We start from the raw sequence: 25,530 nt of genomic DNA, 5'->3' as shown, positions 1-25,530 counted from the left end.
TCTCTCACAATTAATTCTACAGTAACAGAAAAATATTTACAATTGCTGCCTTTGCTGAAGAAAACAAAGGCAGAATTCAGCTCCCACTGAGGACAGTAAGAGATAGGTCAGGTTCCTACTACACAAGGAGTTCAAATAATGAGCTTACGTAGGCTGCTTGCTTGCTTAAAACATTACCCCAGTTTATAAGTTACAAACGGCACTGCCCATAACACAAACTCTGATCTTAGTGCTGTCGCTGTCCTTGACCAACTCATGTTTTATTTATTTTTAGGATAGCAACAATACAATGCAGTTATATATATATACATTACTTGGACTGGTAGTATCAGGGCAGAGACTGTATCAGTGTGCATTTGCACAGCATCTACCTCAGCCAGCCTGTCTTCCTTGCATCAAGTCAGTACTTCTCTATCTGCAATAATAACAAGCAAAACAGAGAAAAGGAAAAAAAAAATAATCAAAAACCAAGAGTAGGAAAGGTTTAGAACATCCACATTACAGATGGAGAACTGAACGCCAAGGAAGTTAAAACACCTGCCCAGGGCTGTCCTGTAAGTACACGGTGGAGGTCTGCACCAACAGCAGCTGCCCAGAGACTTACTTCAGTGTGTAGGTCACAAGGGTATCTTCCTTCTCCAAGATAATTCCCGGTTTTCCTCTTATACACTATGACAATGGTGAGAAAATTAACTCTTTGAATTCTCATAATGAAAAAAATCTCAGACAATGTCTATTTTGATTATCAGTTCAGGTGGTTTCCTCCCCCCACCTCCCAGGTTCCTTGCACAAAGCGTTTTACACCTATTGACTTGATAACTTTTGCAATTGCTTCATTATTATGATCCAACCGTAGCCAGAGAAAATGCTCTATGGTTCAGGCAGGACCTACATTACATATTCAAATCATTAGCTCTATCAGCCTTCTCAATCTCTTATATTTGATTAAGTCTCATCTTCTAAAAACTGATTAAATCCAGTCAGCCTCTCTAAATTATTATTCCTCATTGGTCCAGTGGTGCTAAATGTTTCTAAATGCGACAGTAATCTAGTTTTTAAAAAAAACAGCTGCAGAGTCCATAAAATCATCTTTAGCAAGTTGGTAATCTGTGTGATAGATTCACCAGCAGCAGTGAGAGCAATGCAAGTCATGTCCGTTAGCGCCTGCACCAGCAACAGATGGGCCACGTAGGACTGCAGGAGCCTGGAAACAGCTCAGCGTGCGAATGAGAACACACACTCAAGTATTTCAACAAATTTTGCTCTGTACCCACAAAAGCCCAGAAGACAAGGCCTAAAAGCCAAGTGTTAAAAGGATGAAGGCACATCGGAAATACAGCCATTAGTGGTAAGCTATAACGTCTGCCATTTAGGGGCTACTGCTCCAGCAGCAACCAAAACTTACTGCATGTGCGTGTCAATCTGAACTAGACTACTTGTGAATGCATGCCTCTAAAAACTGTGCTTTTTTTTTTTTTTTTAATTATTAAATTCTTTTCAAAGAGTATGCAAGACCCAAGCTGCCTTTTTACCACAAAAAAAATTATTCCCTCCATAATCACTAGTATGGCAGTGGGAGAAAGATAACACCACCACTGCCTACAAGGCAGTCTATGGATAAAAGACTGTCAGGTCTGGTATTGTCTGAGGACCTTGGACCTCAAATTCATTTTTAGAAACACGACTGTTCTTTGGCAGGTGAGTTTGCATTCACTTGCACCGAGCCGTTAGCATAAATGGACGAGCTCCTGCCTCTATTTTCTCTACATGCAGCATAGTCTCCCTGAGAAAATGTTCTGATCATTTTGCCAAATTAATGAGAACAGATGGCTTTTTTCTTTTTTCTTTTTGAACCATTGTTCTCCAACTCATACAAGGCCACTCATACATCTAAGTAGCTCCACAACAAGCATCGGAAATACAGAGAAAGTTTTCAGTGCAGAGAAAGACAGGGAGGATAAACGTGAGAAAAATCTGTTGTAAAACAAATGTCTTCCACTGGTTGAAACATTTTCCAGCCAAGAAATATACAGGGATAGTGCTCTTTTCCACATGAAGCCCCATACACCATTTTTCTAGTTTGATCTATTCATAACAGATATGCAAACAGACACAGAAAGATCATTTTTTTCTCCAAGGGCTTATGCTCCTCAGGAACTGGGGAGTCTTTTGGAGAAAAAAATAGAAGTATTAGCAGGTCAGGGGAGATCGCTCTGTGTGTTGATCAGCTGAGCTTTCTGTCTTCCAGAGGTAAACAGCCTTTTCAGCCATAGCAGCAACACGATGCAGGCGATCACCAGTCATGTTGAATTGCCATCAAACCACTGATGTTTAGTAAATTAAAGGCCCTATGCCATTGGCTGTGCTCAGGGCCTGTTTCAACCTGGGGATGTTCCATTACAGTTTTCAAAGGAGCTTCATCTTTTCAACCTGGAAAATTGCAAGCAATTGCATTCAGCAAGCAAATAATAGAAAAGTCATACATGCTGGAGAACAAGAATGAGCAGCCTAGAAAGCAGCGAATAAGGACAATAATCTGGTGATGATAATAGCAGAGAAAATCTCAATATAGATGTGCAGGGCAACCTGCTGCACTCAGAACCACTGCAATCCAGAACAGCAGTAGACCCTCTTTGCAAAGGCAGCTTATATTGCCTACCACGTGTACTATTGGAGGCTACAGCAGCAGAAGAAAATTTTGTTTGCCTTGACAGACAGGTTTCTGCCATGAAAACCTGACTGCCCACATTTTCCTCCTGCTCAAGCCTCTTGTGCCTGCAAGCTCCTCAGCATGACATACTCAGACTCTGGAGATTTGAAGTCCTCAAGACTTAAAGATGCTGAAGTTTCCCTGCCTAGGGATCTGAAAGCCACCATTTCACCCCTCTCACACAGGGAGGCTTTCAGGTGGTGCAGCAATATCAGCAGCTCATCTAGGACTCACATACAAGCTCTTCACATTTGCATAATATGTATTTCTCTTTCACACTGGAAATGACTGAGAGAAAGCAAATTTGCTTAGGGAACATTCTAATAAGCATGTTCATAATATATTTCTCAGAAAAATTGTCTTCCTCTTGAGAGCCTTCCTTTTCTTGACCTCTTTCGCACATCCAACATCCAGGAAAAGAAACCATTTAACATTTCAGTCTGGTGGGTCTGTGATCTGTGACACAGATCTGTGGATCTGTAACTTCACTGCAACATTCCAAGTTTTGGTCAAACCAAGCAAAATGAGTCAACTGCATCCTCAGCAACATCATCTGCTGTCACAGACACTTATGGTGATGTCTCACAACGGGCTTCCAACAGACAAGTGCAAAACCCCAGGCTAAGGTTTCTTGTTATGGATGTGCTGCTTTGTTTATTAGCTGATAATCTGTTTATTCTCCTTTTCTAAACTGAAATTCAAAAGGGACTGTCAAGACAGAAAATTCAATCTAAACAGATTTGGTTAAAAAAAAACTTATCCCGCAGCAGATCCAGTGGTTATTTGAGGATGGCAGCTGGCACCTGCAGCCTTCTGTGAGGTCCTTTCAGACACTGATGGAAGAGGACAGCTGGCTAGGCTGGCACGAGTTGCCACGTTTGATTGATAGTGTGTTACAAGTGTCACAGACTTGTAGGCTGTCATTAACAGTCTCTAATTCCTCAGAGCAGTAGAACACCGTGCAGCAAAGCACTGGTGCTTGCACGAGCCCAGGTTGCTCAAAGAGTAGTGTCCCTCCACGTGCTCTCATAGTTCCCAAAGAGATGTAGCTTTTATTTAATTTATTTTTATATATATATAGGCAAGTGGTGTAGGGCATTGTAGCACACAACTACTGAAAAGTCATTCCCTTCTGCATGAAAAATTCAGCAATTTTTATGGATAAACGAGTCAAAATATTTTCTTCCGGCTATTTAATTCATCAGCTAGCTGGACAGCAAATATGCTAGGATGTTAATTTAACAGAATTATTCCTCTTTCATAAGGTAAATGTTAGATGAAGATCATTAGGCAGGCTGGCAACCTTGTCAGCTTCCTTCTGCCACATAAACCCACGATGAAAAGTAGCTGCTAAAGAAAACCTGGCAGTCTGAAGGGCTGTAGTCTTCTCTGAGCACATACTTCTGCTGCCACATTTCCTGTATTTTTGGAGCTTGTTTGGGTTGTTATCTTACCCTGTAACTTCATTTCTTCATCTAAAGTCAAACACCCACATGAAAATCCATCAATACATCTATTTGTAAGAAAAACAGACTTCTACATAAATGCTGTTGTGTGTGTCACATCACAGCCAGGTACCCTATTCGTGGTCAATATAAACTTGATAGCAAATCAAGTAAAATAACTGCCACAGATTCTGTCAGTGTTTTTCCCCACAGGAAGTGCTATTACTGAGAAGTAGATCTTGACCTTGCAAATAAACTAACAAAGGCAGAATGGAGTTTAAGAAATGGGCCAGAGTTTCTGGCAGCCATGTGATTGAAGGGTGCATTCCCCTTTGGTAATAAAAGCAAAGTGATGGTACAACTGGTTCAGATCTTCAGACTGGAAAATCCCTATTGCAACTTTTTTTGTGTGTGGTCTCAACTCGCTGCAATGGCACACAGCAAAGAAATGCCTAAATAGAGGAGAACAAACCCTCCAAAATGCAACAAGGTAAGCATAAAGAGACTCTTGACAGGAGCCCTCTCAAAATGATTTGGTCTGCCCTTTCTGGCTGCAGAAAACAGCTCGCAATTCTCACCAAGGACACATCAATGTCCACCCACTGCATTGTTGGGCATGTATAAATGGCAGAAAATAAGTTTTATGGGATGGCTGAATGAAACAGAAATGCACACACAGACATTATGCTTTTTTTTTTCCCCCACTTAAACTATGTTCAACAAGGATTTGGATCAGAGGAGAGGTATAGGTACAAGTAGTGGGGAAAGGCCTGTTTTATATTCTGACACATATTCTGAAAATTAGCTAAATAGATAATTTTTAAAATGTTATCCATTATGTTTTTAATTAAAGAGCCACCTGTTTTTTTTTTCCCCCAGCAACTATAAAATAAACCACATTTTTTAACGAACCTGTGATAATATTGCAATGCAATATTGGTGCTTCATTTGTCCTATTAGCAGCAAGCTGTAGGTGTTGAAACTCATTCTAGACTTCCAGGTTGAAAAGATGAATTGAGTTGGATTCAGTTGAGTTGGATTAATTTATGTCTCAGTCTCCTGTTTCAAGATGGTTCTCATCTTTTCTTTTTTAAATTTGATAAATTCCTACAGCAGGGATTATACTTTCCTGAGTCTCCAGTACCAATATATAACAAGAGCTTAGTCTTCAGAAATATTTCCACATAATCTGGCATTACTATCCCCCCCACCTATACTGACCACAAGGGAATGACAAAATAATAATAATAGGAATGGTGTTCAGACTACTGTGAAGTGGAAGAGAGAAAAGAAAGTAGGATAACCAGTTTCATACGTGAGGAGGGGGTGAAAACACGGAGAACAGGTTAAATTTATTCACTTCTCCTGCCCATTCAAAACTCTTTAGGTTCTCAACTCACTTTTACCACTGTCAGATACATTTCTAAATGCACATAAAATAACACGACTAACATCTTGATTGTTATTCATCTATATTCTTCCCCAACATTAAGAATTCTTCTATCTAATGTAGCAGAGCTGAAGCCAATATAGTTCCCTTGTGTTTACTTATCTTCATGAAGAAGCTACTAAAGCATCTCAAAACTCGCACCCCTCTGGGTCCTAAACAGGCTGACACGCATCTCTCCCCTTTCTATTCCATTTTTGTTCAATTGGGCCTGCATTATATTGTTATTGTTTCACTTCTGAGCCCATGACTGTTCAAAGCCTGCCTGTTCCATGTGGATAGTGCTTTTGTAGAAAAGATAATAAAATTTATTCAGCAGCTCTTAAAAGTCTCCTCACATAGAAAGGCATGTGGGGAAAAGTCTTTCAAAGCTTTGAAGCTATATTCCAAAACATCTGTTCATGTTTCAAGGAGTTTATAGCCCAGATCCCAGAGCTCGTATCAGTAGGTTGAACAATCCTTCAGAGCTCCAGTATAGCTATTTTCAAATGTCTTCCTGCAATCAAACATACTGGCTTGAGCATAAATACAAAATGTAATACTTCTTCCCCTCTTCCTCTTTTCAGGGCTCTTTATCTAGTTCTTCTGGCAGTTTTCCCCATAAAACCTGTTATGACTTCTCAGCAAGAGCGGTTTGGATTTCTTCAGTATTAAAGATTTCTGTTGGGAAATCAACAGTCAACTCGCATGTCACATAACAGCATTTAAATGGACATATTAATATCAACACAATCATTTGCCACTAGTTGTAAAAAACTTTATGAGACTTGCAAGAACATAAATGACATACAAAACCCCATAAGAACAGCTGAACCCTTCATGCCTCGAGGTTTGTTGAACTATATATTCTGGAGAGTCACAGATATTGAATGACCTGGGAGAAATGTAAGAGGACAAAGTATCATGATATTTTACCAAAATAGTTCCTACTTATGGTCCAAGGACTTCCTGAGCCAGTGGAGGTTTTGCTTGTGGAAGCAACAAATGCATTTTCCCACATGCATGTCTTAAACCCATATAGGCTTTCAGCAATCAGATTATCCTTTACAGGGACTTCCACTACAAGGTTCTGTGTGAAGAATAATCTCCTTTTGTATATATATGTTTTTTATGTCACCTGATGTTTTACATGATGCTTCTTTCTTCTTCTTCTATTATAAAAGAAAACAAATTTCTCCCCTTTTTTTCCATCTCATGATTAGCAGATCTTCACCACTATGCCCTTACTCAGTCACCTCTAGTCCAGCCTCTTTTTAATGTCCTATATTATTCAGTCATTCCATCCTTTTCTTTAAACTTGAAGCTATTATCAGTTGTCTGCTATCAGCACTCTGAAATTTGCCTTCTCATTGAACCAAAGAAATATATGTCTAGATACAACATATCTGTATGAAAGCTTGCTTCTTTAACAGGATAAATCCTTGAACAGGGGTATTAAAGAACACAGATTCTTCCAGATCACACCAAAATGCCAAAAAAACAATTCACAGGGAACAACTCTGCCACAAGGACTACAGTGACATCTCACACCAGCATACCCAGTAGTATTTTCCACAATACACACCACAAATTGCTTCTACTACATGAAAAACATAATACCAGTTCTCTCCTCTTTGACTTTTTTCTCAAGGAACTTTCTGGGATGAAAAATAAACACGTCCCTCGTATTGCTGAGCTTGAAAGTTATCTTAGCTTCAACAAAACAGAAAGCTGATGACATTTTTTTTGAAAGTCATGGAACAGAAGTTAAATTAAAGAAGACTCTCAGCTTAGCAGTCCTTTAAAGTTTCCTCTAGCTTTCTTTTTTAGAGCATTAGCAACCACTAATTTCTCAGGCCGGCAATTTCAGTTTTGTCTCTGGAGTGAGCGAAGAGGTCTAAGACGATGATCATTGCTGGCCTGACCAAAAGAAGCAAAGGAAGGCTGAGAAGGGATTTAACTTCTGCTTGTGGATAACACCAGATGAGAGCAAACACTCAGGAGGCAATAGCCTATTTACAATGAAGGACAGTACTGGCTTAAAAACATGTGGGTGCAAAACAGGTATGAATAAATATATGATAAAAATCAGAAGATGAGGTTCTATATTGGTTTCCCACTGGGAGTAGTGGGTACAAAAGCGTTCATAGTTCTGAAAAGAACTTTGATCAGTTAGTGAAAGGACTCATACGATGGAATTTCTCACAATAGCACAAAAATTGACTCAGTGACCCTGGTGGTCCCTTCCCAGACATACTCTCCTGGTGACAGTTCTGCCTGCACAATGAGTAGAAAGAACAGGTAATAGCAGACACTGAGTGAAGCTCTGATCTGCTGAAGAAAATGACTTCTGCCTAGGACTGCAGGAGAGCCAGATTTCCACTCCTTGTGAACAAGCTGGGCTGCTACAGCTTTATGAAAAGCCACCGAGATACTCTTTTCTACCCCACGTGAAAATGATTGACTCGACCCAGCTGAAAAGAACACAAATTCAAAACAAAACGAGCTAATGACTTCACAGCCAGGAAACATAGCTCCTTTCAAAATTTGGTTTCCTGCTGCAGTGGGAGACAGCAGTCTTCAGCACTAGCCTTCAATAAATATAATTTTTTCCCTTTAAGTGCCTTGTGACTCTCCCAGATCCAGGAACTCAGCAGCTGATCAGGGATCCTTCTTTACTGAATTTCCTTGGAAGAAGATTTAGAATTCTTCAGAAACAAACCAAGAATAATTATTCAAAATGATGTCTTTAAGCAAACCATATGCAGAGCACACGTCATGCCTCGTGCAGAAACATTTGTCAGACAGTTTTGGTCATCTAGAACAAACATCAGCTACACCAAAGAACTCTTACTCATCTGCATCAAAGGAAGCAGATGTCAACACAACCTTCCCAGGACTTTAGCAGTCTTTATCCAGGGATGGAATAAGACTCTGGGACACAGCTCAGCATTGCATTTGTATTAATTAGCCCAGTTCCCTTTTGCCTTTTTAACCTAGATTGCTTCTCAGTCAAACTTTTCCCTTATATCCTGTTACGATGAGTTTACAAAATTTCATCTGATGAAAACTGCTGAGCAACCTCTTAGAAGAGTTTCTATCATGCAGCAGATGCTTTGCTTTAGTATTTTCCAGTCATCATAAAAAAAAAAAAAGGCTTTGTGAATAAGTCTCAATTTAGCTTTAATATGAACACAACATTATTTTCACAGAACAAAGATTTCTCTTATAATCCGGAATTATATTTTTTAAGAACTACAAAAAGCATCTAGAAAATTCTGATTTCACCTCACTGTTTCCTGCTTTTTAAGGGCATTTGGGATATTACACCATCAGCAAAGTACCTAGTACTGGATATCACAGATTTTTAAGACCAGAACAAACCATTAGATAACTTAACCTGATCACGTTACACAAGCCAGTTTTGCACAATTATCTGTGTATTAAGCCCATATCTTCAGTCTAACTCCATATCTCCCAGAAAAGCAACCTGTCATGATCTGAAAATGTCAACAGAAAGGAAATTTTCCTTTTACCTGGTAATTCATTACATCATCTTCCACTATCCAGCACTGTCTAACTTTTAATTTTAAATTGTCTGGCCTTAATTTCTAGCTGTTGGTTATTCATATGCCTTTCTCCACTAAATTAAAGGCTTGTTATCTGTCACAGCGATATGCAGAGAAGAGCAAAGCCCAGTTCTGCAATTCAGCCTGACAAAGAGAGATAACTTTTTCTCATCCAACTGGAGCAGTTTCCAAGGCTAGTGGAAAATCATCATGCTTTAATTCAGCTATACCAATTTATACCAGCAGGAAATATGACCCCTGTAGCACCTATTGTAAACTGCTTCTGAGGCTAAGGAAAATGTCATTTCCAATAATATTTATTAATAAAATGTAAATTATAACGAAACTGATGTCTAGCACTTATCTCACATTTCTTTTTTTTCACCTTTCCAGACGATGTTCACAGTAATGAAACAAACATTAATTCTGCTGTTTATGCTCTATTCAGAATTCCTGTGCTTCCCTAGAGCTGCAGTCAGCTACAGTGACTACGCAAATGATGGAAAAATGATGAAGATAAAATTACTATAAAATAAATCAAGATAGTACAGAAATGTTCTTTGGGGTTTTTAGTCTACAGAATGAGAGTCCCATTGCTTTGCTTCATTTCCAATCATCACAGTTCATAAACTGTTCTCTCTTGTAAGCACAGTGTTTTCTCAGCAGAGAAAACAGACTATTTCTGCTTTAAGGAGACAACATTCACACAATCCTCATGGCTCCTAATATTCCTCACATCACAGTTTCCTATTTAGAAATCTCCTCCCCCATACACACCCTGCCAGGCTGCGTTGGTGGCATGGCTTAAAATATAAATTTGCTCCTTCTTTATACAGTCATGCACTACTTTTTTTTTTTTTTTTTTCTCCTAAGACACAGAAGAAATCAGGAAGGCTATTTAAATTACACAGCACATAAAACACTCCCTGCACATTTTCTTTAAACCAGACTTCCCATCAGACACTCAGCTGAGTACTGGAGAAAAGCCCCGAACTTTAAAGGTGATGCAGACCTCCTCTAAATGTGCAAGGTTTACCTAGCTGTGGGTGCATCCCACAGAGACAAAGGAAAATACTTCAACAAGTAGACAAAGTCAATGTTTGCAACACCAATTAAAACATATCATTAATTATGAAGGAAGTCCTAATAACTGCAGACGTTATGGAAGCGTACTGCAGCATCTTGGGTTGGATGCCTGAACTGCTGGAGCAGAGTTTGGTGCTTACTACACTGCTTATGGGAAAGGAAGGTTAAATGCTGCAGTGCAGCAAACATCAGTGTATTAATACTGCCCGCCGTAACAGAAATGAACAATTGCAAAGAAGCCTTTTCAAGCTGTGCAGAGCACTTTCTAATGCTCTAGCTGTGTGCACACAAGCTGACCCGCTTGCATTTCAGTGGGAGATTTGAGCTGACTTTAAGTCACTCACAAGAGTTAAGAGAACGAAGACCTGCATTGGAGTTGTTTTACAAAGGCAGCCAACAGAGAGGCATTCTTTTGTTAATATAGTCATTACATGAAAAAGATGTCAAATGTTAGCTTTTATGCCAGCTGAAACTTCATCTTGGGGAAAATGCACTTTGAAAGTTGCGATCACTCTGGCTGCGTTGAAATCAAGCATTTAGATGAGAAGAATTATTTTGTTTTTCTCCTTCACACAAAGGCAAACTATTTGCTTTCTAAAATATAGGGATTCCACCTCTCCACTTGCCAGCAGACGTTCAGCCCACCTAGTGCGTGCAATTCTCACTGGCCACCCAGGACCAGTACATTGACTTCCATCCAAACCTCAGTCTGGAGATGCCTTCCCTCCCAGCTTCCCAGAAAAATTTCCCTATTCAAGACCCAGTTCCCCACTGCCTTCTGACATAGCTTCCCTCTGCGGTCTCAGTTCCCCCTTCCAGTTCCCAATAAGGTTACTGCCTCACAGATCTCCCCCCAGGAGACCAATCTTACACAGACAGCTTTCAATTCCAGGCTCTCCTAAAACATTTTGATAATAGAAAAGCATCTACGTGTGGATTATTTTATACACAAGAGAAATGCATGGGGAGATACGGCCAGAGTACCCCAAGCACAACTCGTCTTTAAGGCAGCGTGACAATCAGGAGGAGCAGTGCAATCAGAATCCCCTGTGGTTCTGCCATTAATAAGACACTTTGCCTACGGTGCCTACAGCAGCCGTGGAAAATTGCGTCAAGGTTTGTATGGCATTTCGTACTAGCTGTGGGAGCAATACTGAAGGTCAGAGCAAGAGCAGCGTGTCTGCCTAAAGTTTTACCCAGTCAGTCCAGAAGTAAAAGTGTAAAGCGAGCCGCGAGAGATGAAAGAAATCTCCCGAGATACTGGAGCAGACCTTAAGCAAATTGAGGTGCATATGCCAATAAACCTACAGCTCAAATACCACTCACAGCCATCAGCACTCAGCTCCTCTTGCCTCCCCATTAAATCACACTTCCTTCCCACAGATGAGAGTTGTCAGGAGTGCTCTGTGCCAGCCAGAGAGGAAAAAACTGAGATGAGTGGGGAGAGATTAATTGAAAACTGACAAAGAGGAGGATGCCCAAGATAGCAAGCAGCAGCTCTGGAAGGAAAACAGGGAAAAGAAACTGTGTTCAAAAAGCAGATTTTGTATATTGGGCGGCAAGTGCCTAAAATCTAAAAATTACTGCAAACAGAAAATGAAGGAAGCAATGAGTCTCAGTTTGTTTTTTGTTTGTTTTTAAACCTATGCTAGTCTTGCTTCTGGGGATCCTGGTTCCTTTCCCTGCAGTCTCTGGATCCCACAATCCTGAAAGCTAGAATTTTCTCTGGGCTTCAGTTCTCATCCATAAAAAGAGGGTAATGACGCCATTGCCTAACTCAAAGTGTCTTCACACCAGCAGTACCTTACCAGGTGTGACAAACCATGCAAATATCATTCCTATAAGCACAGAAGATACCAAGACAGTCACAAGACTTTCAGAAATGGTTCTGGTTTTAGGATCTTCAGAAGAACTAAAGTCATTTGATAATAAGAAGGGAGCGCTTTTCTTTTTCTTCTTTTAAGAAAGTCAGGTCTGTGCCAACAGAATGCTGCTCTCAGGTTAGGAAGAAAATACTTAAATCCCTTAACTGACAACATTTTCAGCCTAATTCTCAATATCTTGTTTTCCAGCATGGGTCACGAGACACATCTGCTGTGTCAGGTCATGTACCAGGAGACAGGCTGTGCAGCTATGTCACAGCAAGCCATCTGCAGCCCTGTGGGGACCCCTCCTGTGCTGCAGCCAGAGCAGGCTCTGCATGCAGACAGAAGCTCTCAGGCAGGTTATTCAGCTGGAGACTTGTCCACTGCATCTCCTGCCACCAGCCCCTGTTGTGCATCTCACTCACCAAGCTGCTCCTGCTCGCTCTGTGCAGAGATGTGCTCTATGGGAACCACGAGTCAATGCAGCTTCACGCAGTGGTACCAGCAACCTTGTCCTCCTTTTCTGGGGATGGACTGCAAAAACAGAATTGTGGCTTGCACCTGAATTGTCTTCTGGGTTGCTAACCCCAACCTTAGCCATCTTCCATGAACATTATGAATTGTTCCCATCTAGGTTTTGTTGAGTTTGGTTTCTTATACTGATAGATGTTGATAAAATATTGTGGTAATATCAATTGCCTCCTGCAGAGGCAGGTGAACTCAGAGATTTAGGAAGAAAAGACCTACTGATTCTGGAATCAGTTTTGTCAGCAACAGGTACCTTAACTGGTAATACTCAACTTAAAACCAGCCTCCTCTACTACAACACGTCCTACACAAATACTGATTTTTGCTATAGGGACGTATGTAAGAGGGAAAGCTGGTGATAGACCGATAGTGTTGAAAATAAAAGTCACCAAGTTACTTAGTATTTCTGTTAGATGGTTTCTGCCTTTGGAAAATTAAAAAAAAAGACTTAAGTGTGGGTACCATATGTCTAATGAGCAGGGACACGCAATGCTCAGTGCCTCTCTGACTACTTTAAAATCGTTCCTCCAGCTTAACCCAGAAGGATCCTCACACCCCATTTGAAGCAACTCATGTGAGACTTCACAGGAGATAATTCTCCTCTTTCAAAAAGGGAAGTGAATTAAACTCTGAACTCTAATCATGTTAATAGCCCTGCCTGACACTATAAATCACTGAAGTAGCAGTTGATATGTGCCCATAAATTACTGATACTGTACCCTTCTGCGGAAGATTCTTTCCCCTTAAAAACATATTTAATAGATTTGCATCCAGACTTCTTTTTAAATACACTGGCTTGCACTGACAGCTTTCCTAACGCTCTAGGCACTGATTTCAATTTTCATAATCAATTATATCATTTTCCTTCGTGGCAGTAATTTGATTACTGCTTTTGGGGTGTGACAGGCATTTGTGAACATTTCTGCCTGTCTTCATCTGAAATTGCTAATCTTCCTTCCTTCCCTCCTCCCCTCAAAACCTGTGCAAAATTGATAAAATAACATCAATAAATCAAGACACTTGCATTTTCCCTGAAGTGACTATATTTCAGCTTTCTTCTCTGAAAAACAAACAAGGACATAGTTCACCTAGCTCAACAGCATGACCAAAAGAAGTATAAAAAGATTATGATATTTTGTGGCATTTATTGTCAGTTTTGTTTGTATGACTGACTTGCAAGCTGTCTCTTCTAGATCACCTCATCTTTGAAATAACCACCACTACCAACTAACATTTAGTAGGAATTTACTACATAGCAATTGCTATGACTAAGCCCACATCATCAGAAAAAAAACTGCAAGATTCAAGGAAAAATAAATTAATTTGAATTTGCTTCTCAATTTCAGAATTCTTGTTAATCAGCCTGTACATTACTACATTTCAACAGCACACTGTAAATGTAAAACTGTTCAAATGCAGCATCAGAGGAAAAAAGCTCAAAGTTTGCCACTTCCCAACTATGTAAGAAGTTTTAATGAGAGCAAATGTAGGAGGCAAGAAATATGTATAAATCAAATTCTAAAACAGGCCATAGAAAGATGCATGCCCATCCGTGAATCTAGCTGATTTCATCAACCACACGTTTCTTAACGATGCTTAAATCCACTTACATTTCCACGAACATGTGGAGAGATTGCAAGTGGAGCACTGCTGATAGCATTCACTTGAGTTTTCTTTCAGGGCAAGGTTGTTTTCCCTTTTTTTTTCCCTAAGGTTTTTAGTTTCTCTCTTCAAAGCCACATTAATACAAAACCTTCCACTTGCCATGTATTTAGTAAAACAGAATTTGATTCTCCCCTTCATCCACCATTTTTTGGGGAAAAAAATACTGCATATGTTACAAGTATTCAGACCATAGAAGCTTAGAGCATGTGAACTATAACTCAAAAGAAAGATTTCTGTTGAAGTCAATAATAATATAATTCAATAAATTGCTTCTCCTAACTGCTAGTTGATTTTTTTTCCTGGACAAATTCACAGTTGCACAATAAAAAGGCCACAACTAAGGCAAAAGCACCTGGACCAGAACAATGAAAGAATTTCCAATCTTAAGTCAACTTTTGAATTAAGACTAAACCAAATTTAACATTTGTGAATGATTTATCCCATGGGAGAAAAAGTTGTCAAGAGCCCATCTGGTAGAAGGAACTGTTTCCAGGAGAAACCCCTTTCACAGTCAGGTGCAGTTTTATGGAGAAGTTTTATGTTCACCTCTTCCAGGAGTTAGAGTCCAAATGCCTACACAGGAATTTTGAGTAATATGAAGCAACAGAACTTTTTTTAATTTTTTAATTAATTTTAATTTTTTAATTTTAATTTTTTAATCAAAAATTCTTTGAAAAGAGCAAAACATTCCAGGAATTAAGAATTTCCTCTTGTCCGTTTTATTCATTCCTTCTTACCATTCATCTCTCTCACTAATTAGCTGTGATTTTCTTTTCCTCCAAGATGGAACCTGTGCTAGTAGATATGTTCACAGTCACTGTGAATTACTGAGTCATGTAATTTATTTTTTCTTACAGGTTATTTCCACATAAACTCCTTTTAAACTAAGTTAGAAAAAATTAGCTCTTTAATGGTACGAAAGCAGCAGCAATCTGCTTTGCTCTTGCGGTTTCCATTTATTGAGCTAACAAAGACACTCACAAATTAAACACTAAAGTGATTTTAAATTTAAGGTTACCATTCTGACTTAAAGCTACATATATGAAGCTTGCATGTTGCTTTTGCTCCTAGATGGATAGCCATCACTGAAAAGAAATAGACTTGACCTATGTTACCAAGCTGCTCTGAAGGCTGCCTGCACAGGGGAGAACTGTAGCAGAAGAGTCACTTCACATTTTGCCGCTCTCTAATACCATCTATTTGTTCACTGTCCCTTTTCAACTGAAAAGGTTTTACTCTTTTTCATAAGGCCCAAGAGTGAGTAATTCAAGAAAAAGATCTTTCAAACAAAACAGTGGTTGAATAGATGCTATTGCAAACATCTATATCCTCACATCCCTATTTGCCACTGTTACAGTTTGTGAAACAAAGAACAGTTCAGGATTTCAAAGGAAGCCAATACCTGTCAAGAGAGTTCTCACAGGTAACATTACTTAATCTGCAGTTGTATCTTTGGCGTGTGCATGCGTGAGAGAGAGAGAGAGACTCCAAGTACAAATTATCTTCATAAACATGGGACTTAAAATCCCAAGAATAAAAGTTTTGGTTAAGTGCCAAAGCTTAGGCACTTTTATGTTGCAGCCAGACATTCTCTCTTTGCCCTGTCAAAGGTGGGGATTACCTCTTTAATGGCAATGGAAGATGGAGACTTTGGAAAATGCAGGTTTGGGAAGTGTTGTATCAGAAGGGGCCAGCACAGCTCAGTGGTACTAAGGAGCTGCTCGGTCATTTCTGTGTCAAGCTCTTGTGGCTCTAATAAATAGCACGAGTAACACATTACACCTTCCAGAGCATGTTCCCAGCACATACCTAACACATACAGCTTCAGCCCTGTGAGAAATGTCAGATGAGTTTGTTATTCCCCACCCTCACCCTTCTCTCTCATCATCGTACAGCTTCCAGCAGTAACAGACTGCCAAGGAGTTACCAACGCCAACAGGGAGGGAGTGCCTGCTGCACCACACACTGCACACAAAGGCAGCGAGCAAGGGGATTTCCAGGGGAGGAGAAACAGAAGGAATCACGTTTCATCCTGCAGGGGTCAACAGACCAACAGACAGACCAACTGCATGAAATGGCTTTGTAAGGGAAAGATGAAGAAATGAGGGTTCTTGCAACTTTATAGTTCTCATTTAAACGAAACCTGTATTTTGGGGACACTGAGGAAAAAGGACTTGATTCGCATCAGTCTGAAGGATATGGGGAAAGCAAGAAGGAAAGAAGGAAGGAAGGAGGATGCTCTTCTGCCAGCTGAGACCGGGCAAGCAGATTTCCTAAATAAACAAGGTCTTGACAAGTCTACAGCTAATAATTTGAAGCTTTATAAGTAAAATCTTTATTCCATTGGCAGAGCCAAAAGCTTGCCTAGAGATTACACACGATGCTCTAATTGCACTGGTTCTTCAGAGCTGACCCATAAAGCACGAGCAATGACCGACAGATGCAATAAAAGTTTCTGACTAGCTTTTTGAGGAACAAGCCACTGATTTGTATTTGGAATCTATTTGAAACTGTTCTAAGAGTCATGTAGAATAAACAGCCTTTTTCTCTGCTGCCAGCACGCCAGCCTGAACGCTCGATGAGGTGACTTCAGAAAGAAACAAAAAGTCTCTGTGTTTCCACCTACTACATCTTGCCTTAATAATCCCCCTCTCCTGATACAGAGGATCTCAGTGCTGGAGAACAATGACGAATTCACCAGGGCAAAGACCCACAGCTGCTGCTTTGCTTTGAAATCCTTCCTCACTTTTATAGAGCGACTTCAAAGGAAAGCAGAGCCCAGTGACATGCGTAGGACCCCACAAACCAGTCTGTGGTCACGCTGCTTAAGCCTGGAGACTTGCATCACTCAAAAGCTCTCATTTTTGAAGCGATGCTTCTGGTAGACGATACATCACTGATTTAAGACCAGAACCTCAAGAAATATCACTTATTAGGTGTATCTGCTGGGATAAGAGGGTTCAAGTTGCCTCCAGATACTAGTCAAGAAAACATGAAGATGGTTCTTTCCACAATCAACAAACATACTGTTTTTCTTATTGGAGAGGAGACTAAAAGACTTGATCGGACAAAAATGCCAATCTGTCCAGAAGTTTCTGCAAGAAATGTGTTTCAGCCATGGTGAGAGCCGAGCACCAGCCTTTAAAGCTCAGAGACCACCCTTCTCCACAGCACTGCCCAGGAGCTCCCACTGAAATTTAACCATCAATTGCAAGGTCTCGCCTCCACATCCAGGACCACAAAAGCCTAGTTACCAAATAAAATGCTATCTATGAACTAACACAAATAGCCTATCAGCCAAGGCAAGAAAACAGACACAGGGCAATTCTTGTCTTTATTCACACATCCTAGCCTGACTGCAGTGATTTCAAACACTTTACCTTGCCTGCTTTTCTCTGCAATGCATACCGTATTATTACCCCCCAAGAGGCCACTTTACACTTTGCTCTCCTGCCTCCCTGATCCTGCTTTGTTGTATAAAGCTATATGGAAAATAATACCTAAGTGGCTGCACATCCTGCTGTGAAGTTGCTTAAAGCATCACTCAGTTTTTCTGAAATTTTTCTTACCATTAAAAAGAAAAAAAGAGTCAGTCATTACATCTCAAACTTGACAGCTTTTTTCAGCATGAAAACCATAAATTAAGTAAAATGTATTTATTTATTCAAATGCATGGGTTTACTTACTACCCAAACACTTCTGACAGCTGCAAAGATGACAGTAACCTGTGATACCTGCTCTGCATCACCCTCGTCGTTGTCTTGTTATTGCGGGAACCCCAAAGGTACCTCCTGAAAAAATCAAATCACTCTGTCCTAATTAGAAGCTTCTGAAGACAAACTTCAATTGGGATATGTGCTTCCCACATGTTAAATACTAATTCAGAAAGCAGGAAGCCCTTCTCTCCTTCACATGAGAGGCTGCAGACTTAAAAACACCAGGTTTAAAACCCAAACTGAAAACTCTGCTGTTTAATAATGAAACACAGCAGTTGTGAGATGTTAGAGTTCCTCTAGTAATAAATAAAACTCTGACTGCAGCAAGACAAGTTGTGAGGAGCTTGCTCACAGCCACAGAGTCTTACAGAACAGGATTTTGCCCTCTTGTTGCAAAGGTGGAGGAGATATATATATTAAAAAAAAAGAAACCACACAAAAAAACCCACCACCTTTTTCTAGCAGAGCTGCTATTACAGGAGGGAAGGAATCTGATGTCTTTAATTTCATTAAAGGCATCAAATTCCCTTTCCAGGGCTGACACTGTTTATTAGTCCAGGGATCTAAACCAGATGGTTAGCAATCAGGTCAAACACCATAAGTACCAAGCTCATCTGAGTTGCTACAGTAATATTAATTGGGCTTATTTAGGTTTTCTGCAGAAAACTCTCAGCACTTAAAAAGACCTCAAAGCCAAGGTCATCCCAAATAATGCAAGTGCTGCCGTTGGACAAGCAATACTGTATGGAGGGAAAATAAGCCCTACAGAGTTCATTGCTCTCATAGGGATCTAATAATTTATTATGGATGTAAGATAGTCTGAAGTCCAAGTCTTGCTACGGAAGGTGGGAACTAACAGCAGCCAATATGTTAGTACAAGTCTACTAACTTTTATTTCCAAATGCAGTTACCATTTGCCACGAAAATTTAGTTTTAGCATATACTTTTCTATGAAAATAGAATGTGCTTGTCTGCAATAGGCTGCAAATTAGATGTATTCTCGCCTGTGCCTGAAAATTATGGATGCAACCTTTGTATGGCAGGTATCCAGTGATTCGAGATCAACAGTCAGATTATTTCTGCCTATGTGCTACAAAAGCAAAAAAATCACTTTGGGACTTTTTAGCAGCATGTATTATTTGGGTGGCAAAAGCACTCTGCCCCAACGTCAACAACTAGTTAAATCACAGAAGAGTACAGGTTCCTAGAAAGCACTTGACTCTCAATTTTCACCCACTTATAAGCTTGTCACTAAGTCTCACATTGAAGGTACTGGTTCATCTCATAAGGACAATTTATTATTATTATTTTAACCTTCAAGTGCATAATAAGCCAAAGCTAACATGCACTGCTTTTAATTAAAGATAATCTATAACAAAACATAAGACCACTTTAAAGCAATTTGTGTTGCTTCTAGTAGCATGCAGCTATAAGAATTTACTGCATCGCCCTGCGCTACTTCCTGATGTGATGGAAATCGGCGTGATTCTGTTGAACTCTTGTTGATTTACAGCAACAGGTTTTGTGGCTTGCTGATCTAGTCCTTTAATTTCAAGATTTCAAAATGAGATGAAGAAATACTCTGCCTGCATTCAACAGTGTGTACACATGTAGGAAAGGCAACTCCTTCTCTCCTGCAGCTACTGTCCACAACATGACTTCTCCATCCAAGGAGATGGCAAAAAATACTCCAACCCTGAACATATAAAAAGGGGAACATTCAGTAAAAATAGACCATGATATGAGCTTTGTATGCTGCACTGATACTAGATTTGCTATAATATTGTACTCCCATTTCTCATCTACATTTCTTCAAGTAGGTTGTCAAATACTAGTGAGTCCAAAGACTAAAGCTAGACATCGTATGTTCCCAGAGCTGTTCAGATTAGCAATTTGAAGGCTACAAGATGATTTAATCATCACCTATATCTATGCACAAACGGCCGTTGTGGTAGTAGGGATTTTTTCAACCATGATGACAGAATAAGATCTAGTGTTTGGGAAGCAAAGTGACATGAATTCAACCTTCAAATACAATGCAGGCTTCTTAACTGGGCAAGTTATTAAAGACTCAGATGGGTTATTAGAGAATGTCTAATCTTTCCCTCATTTGGTATCTTTAAAACCAGATCAGACAACGTTTTAAGCCTATGTCTCTTATGTGTGTGTCTTACTATCCCTGTAGCAAGTCCAAAGCCTGTGCACGCAGTGGGTAGGTCAGCTGGCTGTGCCGGTACCTTGCAGACAACCAGCCTCAAAGCCAGGCCACAGCTCACCAAATTAATTGAACTGCATTAACCACCTGTGCACCTAGAGTGAAAGAAGTATAATTCAACTTAATTTATTGAGTGCTAAGTCACTTGTATGCTCTGAGATTTGCTGCAGAGTAAGCGCATATATGTTAATAGCTAGCAGGGCTTGCACTACCATAACAATCATCTTGATACGTTCCACCCAATTAATTTTCTGTCTTTACTAAGTGACAGGGTTTCGGTGGCACCTTGGTCTCTGCACTTTCCTGACTCAGGCAGGCCATGCAAACTCCCATTAAGAAGTCTGATGCAGAGTGCATGGTCTGTACTTCTGCTGTGAACCTAGGTGTGCTTTATTCAACTCGCTAGAGTATTTCATCCAAAGAAGGGAGCAAGCCAGAAGAATATACCATAACAGGAACTGAGGATCTGTGCCCTTAATTTGTAAGGAAGAGACAAGAAAGCTCAGCAGCGAGACATCACGCAACCCACCCTCTGCATTTAAGGAGAGAACACAAAATGCTTCTTAAGGAAGAGTTTAAAACAAAACACAAAAATCCATGCTGGAGAACAGTGAAAGTATCCTTTGGAGAAGGTTCTTTCTAACCCCCTATTAGCTCCTGTCTGGTTTGTGTCTTGAGGGATGAAGGTTTGTAGAAGAAACCTGCTTCCACACACTGCGCAGCAGGATGGAAGGGCTTTAGATTCATTTAGTTTTATGCCAACTATTGTGGAAACTTCTAGCAGCATCTTTGCAGCTCCAGGGAAAGTTATTTTGACACATTTGTACATATGGCATACAACAGAAAAATCCTTCAGGAATGACTTCTGCATGCAGAAAGAAGCACATCAAATTCCTAGGAACTGCTCCTTTGCCTTAAAAAGATAAGGGCATCATTGTAATTGAGAGTTATTTCCAACACAGCTAGGTTGCCTTGAACATAGCAGCTTTCAACCTCCTTTAAATTACCTTGTTACACTAATTGGCATTAACACCGCAAGCTGCCAAAATAATGGCGCATTGAGACGAGCCAAAGGTACAGCCTAGATGCGGCTCTTTCAACGTTCACCAAGCAATTGTGCATGCTTCAGGCTGACACGGCTGCTGTGCGAGCTGTATTGATCCCGCATTGGCTCTGTCAGGAGCGAGGTGTCAGGATGACGTCCTAATCTGGACTAAATTACAGGATGCCAGCACCTTGCAATGGAGACTATGGAGCTGTACTGCCAGTAGGACTTCATGCATTTCTCTATTATGAACTCAGTTTTTATTGACTTATTACAATAGAAGCTTTTTCATTATTTTTTTTTCTGTAAGAGAATAGTCTAGAATATAAGCCTTCCTGCTGAGCTTCCATGTGCTGACGTGTATCAGACCCCACTCTTGTATAACATCGGAGGCCAGCTTCTGTCATTTAATCAGCATTACGCCTTGTGGTCCCCTTTCCCTACCTACTGGACAAACCAAGCACTAGAAGGTTGCCTTTAGGCACCTAAGCTGTGTGACACAAAAAGTAATTGTACTTCATTAAGGGCTTTAAAGACTAACATCCTGCTAATGGAAGTTCAAAAGGAGGAAACCAGGTAAATTCCTCTCTATAATGTAATTAAGTTGTAATGTTCTACTTTTCACCAGAATTATTACAAAAATAAGACACAAATTGTCATCTCAAGGCTCTTCCTTTACCCTGATGCAAAAGCCTCAGAGTATTCTAGCTGAATTACTGTTGTTTACTCTTCAATTTTAGCTGAGAGATATGGCCCCGAAATACAATCAATGCTCACTTTTGAAACTCTAAAACTTTAATTACCATTCCCAGACACGCTCTATGACATATTTTATGTACAATCAATGCTGACCCCATAAAAGGAAAGCAGTCACATTTTGTAACACAAGTTAAGAAGAAAACAATTACTGATCATCTAACCACCTCTGTGTGCGTATCTATCACTCTTCTGTTATTGTGGATTAGACAAATTATTATGTCTTAAGAAAGCAGAAATGCTCTACAATCCTACTTCTGATGGTTTGTATAAGAATCTATTTAAGTGCTAACTTATGGTGCTGGGTTTTTTGTTTTGTATGTTTTGGTCTTTTTTTTTTTAAAAAAAAAAAAGAGCTCCTCAATGCATTGTTCCCTAAAAAGCAGGAAAAAAAAAAATTTAAATCCTGAAACAGCTAAATTTGATCAATATGGTTTGACACTGCTTCCTTCTAAATCAATCTGAATATGCTGAGATCCAAATACACGTTGACGCATCAAGATACAATTGCATGAGAGTTGTCACATACAGAAAGAAAACTGCTCATATATGTACTCTGGTTTTAATATGTCCTAGCAGATCATGCCATAAACAGTTTGTCATTCCTAGACTTTGGTTCTGGGTGTTTCTTTTTTTGTCAGGAGTGTGGGTCAGCTTCTAACCTTTTCAAAGACATTACCAAGCCTCAGCCATGTACGAAAATGACTGGCTTTAAACAGACAATGACAATGTTTCCCTCACTAACACACATAAGTAAGAGGCATTAAGTCTTGTGACAGATAATGACATTTAGAAAAAAGATGTGCCAGGACATCCATGTTCTCTACTACTAGTCCATGAGGGATAGCTTAACAAAATGTTAAAGAAAAGCCTGCTATAAACTTGTGTTAGAAATCATTAACATGGGTGCGTATGTGGGCAGTTAGGTACGTTGATGTAGCAGGTACATAGAGCTCAAATAACCTTCTGCTAAAGCCAATAGCATTTACATTCACCATTCAGAAAGGATGTTAGCTAATATGGGTATATCTGGGGCTAGAGACTAGAACATAGCAACAATAAGCTCGACCACTCTCTAAAGGACCTAAAAAACTTAGCGGGTTAACTTTCTGTAATTGTATGCATGCACATCTCTGATGGCATGCTAAAGAGTACCAATCCTTTATTTACATGCAAGCCAGAGATTTGCACAAATGTGCATAGATAAACTTAGAAACAGACAGACATACGCATCCTATGGAACACTAAATTGAGCATAAACATTTGTCCTGGTTTCAGTTAGGACAGAGTTAATTTGCCTCCTAGTAGCTGGCAGGGTGCTATGTTTTGGATTAGGATGAGAACAGCGCTGATAACATGCTGATGTTTTAATTGTTGTAGAGCAGTGCTTACACCAAGCCAAGGACTTTTCAGCCTCTCTCTGTCCTGCTAGCGAGCAGGCTAGGGATGCAGCAGAAGCTGGGAGGGGACAGACCCAGGACAGCTGACCCAAACTGGCCAAAGGGGTATTCCATACCATCTGACGTCATGCTGAACAATATATAGGGGTGGCTAGCCGGGGTGGAGGGGTGGCCGGCTGCTCGGGGATAGGCTGGGCATCGGTCAACGGGTGGTGAGCAATTGCATTGTGCATCACTTATTTCGTACACATTATTACTATTAATACTATTATTATTATTATTATTGTTGTTATTCTTTTCCCTGTCTTAATAAACTGTCTTTATCTCAACTCACAGGCTTCACTTTCCCGTTTCTCTCCCCCATCCCGGAGAGGGAGGGGGGAGGGTGAGCGAACGGCTGTGTGGTGTTTGACTGCCAGCCGGGCTAAACCACAACAGCCCATTTGGCGCCCAACGTGGGGCTCGAAGGGTTGAGATATCGACAGATTTGACCAGAGTGTGTTAAACTAAAATTGGTATAAGTATTCGACCTGCTTAATAGTTGCTAGTCACAATGTTGATTGCCTTAATCTCAAGTCTGCTGTGCCTGTTTCCCAAATTGAGTTTTATAGCAAGTTACTTTCTGTATGTGCTCCCTGTCATGCTGTTTACCCTTTCCGGGCCCTGGTTTAAGATTGTTATGGTACTGTGTGGTGTAACGATGGCTTATGAAATGATGAAGTATCTGGTCATGACTCTAACCTGGTATTTGTACTCAGCACTGTCGTCGACTCTATACTTCGGAAACCATATCTCAGAAACTATTAGCAATTACACCTATTGCCTTTTTTCATCAGGGAGTCAGTCTCTGGAGGGGACAGGGGAAGATATTTTTTCCTACCTGTTCACTCTCCCTTCCTCCTTCACCACCCTCTTATCCCCCGAGCTAGTTACGGTAGCTCTCCAAGATGTTGAATATCCTTGGGATACTCAGACCAGCATGTTCTTGTTGTTATGTCTCCTGAATGCGCTTCAGGTTTTGTTTAAGGTTAAACAACTACTTAGGAATCTCATCCGGAGATCTGTCTTGAGGCGGGATATTTGCGAGTGGCAGGGAGTGTGGGAGGATATGGGCAGGTTTCTAGGGCAGTGGGCACCTCCAGTGTTTTGGACATTCACCCCTGAACAACTGCAAAATCCTAAAAAACTGGTAGAATGCTTGAAAAAAAGGTGTCATGACTCTGGCAGTTCCAAAGTGACACAAATCACTGTGGCGTGCTGGGGTCTGGCTTGTGCCTATCGAGCTGCAATTGATGCTACTATCAACCTAGTGACAGACCCTGCGGCCGTTCCAGTCCCGGCTCCTGCAGCCACTCCAGCTCCAGCTCCCGCAGCCGTCCCGGCTCCAGCTCCCGCAGCTGTCCCGGCTCCAGCTCCCGCAGCCGTTCCAGCTCCCGCAGCCGTTCCAGCTCCCGCAGCCGTCCCGGCTCCAGCTCCCGCAGCCGTTCCAGCTCCAGCTCCCGCAGCTGTCCCGGCTCCAGCTCCCGCAGCCGTTCCAGCTCCCGCAGCCGTTCCAGCTCCCGCAGCTGTCCCGGCTCCAGCTCCCGCAGCCGTCCCGGCTCCAGCTCCCGCAGCCGTTCCGGCTCCAGCTCCCGCAGCTGTCCCGCCTCCAGCTCCCGCAGCCATTCCAGCTCCCGCAGCCGTTCCGGCTCCAGCTCCCGCAGCTGTCCCGGCTCCAGCTCCCGCAGCCGTTCCAGCTCCCGCAGCCGTCCCGGCTCCAGCTCCCGCAGCCATTCCGGCTCCAGCTCCCGCAGCCATTCCCACTCCTGTGGCTGGGTCAGAGAAACGAACTGTAGCAGTGCAAGTTGCCCCTGCAGAGGGTACTCCAACCCCTGTGGCAGACCCTGTGGCTGGGTCGGAGAGGCGAGCTGTAGCAGTGCAAGTTGCCCCTGTAGAAAAGGTGAAAAAGTGGTATAGAGACTCAGGTCGTTTAGAACGCAGAAAGTCTTCTGCTAAGTCTGGGTCTGGAGAAGACGAGGCTGGGCCATCAAGTGTGCAGGAGGATGAAGATGAGGATGAGGATGTCAGTAAGTCAACAGTAACTACCCGAACCCTATACCAGCGT

General features: G+C 41.0%; 1 protein-coding gene across 2 annotated transcripts in view; it reads right to left on the bottom strand.

Annotated features, from left to right (window-relative positions):
- Window positions 1–25,530, bottom strand: part of SGCD (sarcoglycan delta) — a 333,594-nt gene that overhangs the window by 265,983 nt on the left and 42,081 nt on the right. For both annotated transcript variants that reach the window (XM_040573134.1, XM_040573139.1), the window contains exon 2: window positions 12,527–12,635. The gene's annotated coding sequence lies outside the window, so the exon portion shown is untranslated. The remainder of the gene's footprint in view (window positions 1–12,526; window positions 12,636–25,530) is intronic.

The sequence above is a fragment of the Cygnus olor genome, chromosome 14, assembly GCF_009769625.2.
Source record: "Cygnus olor isolate bCygOlo1 chromosome 14, bCygOlo1.pri.v2, whole genome shotgun sequence".
Taxonomy (NCBI): Eukaryota; Metazoa; Chordata; class Aves; order Anseriformes; family Anatidae; genus Cygnus; species Cygnus olor.
The sequence above is the reverse complement of the archived record's forward strand: the minus strand, read 5'-3'. Positions and strand labels throughout refer to the sequence as shown.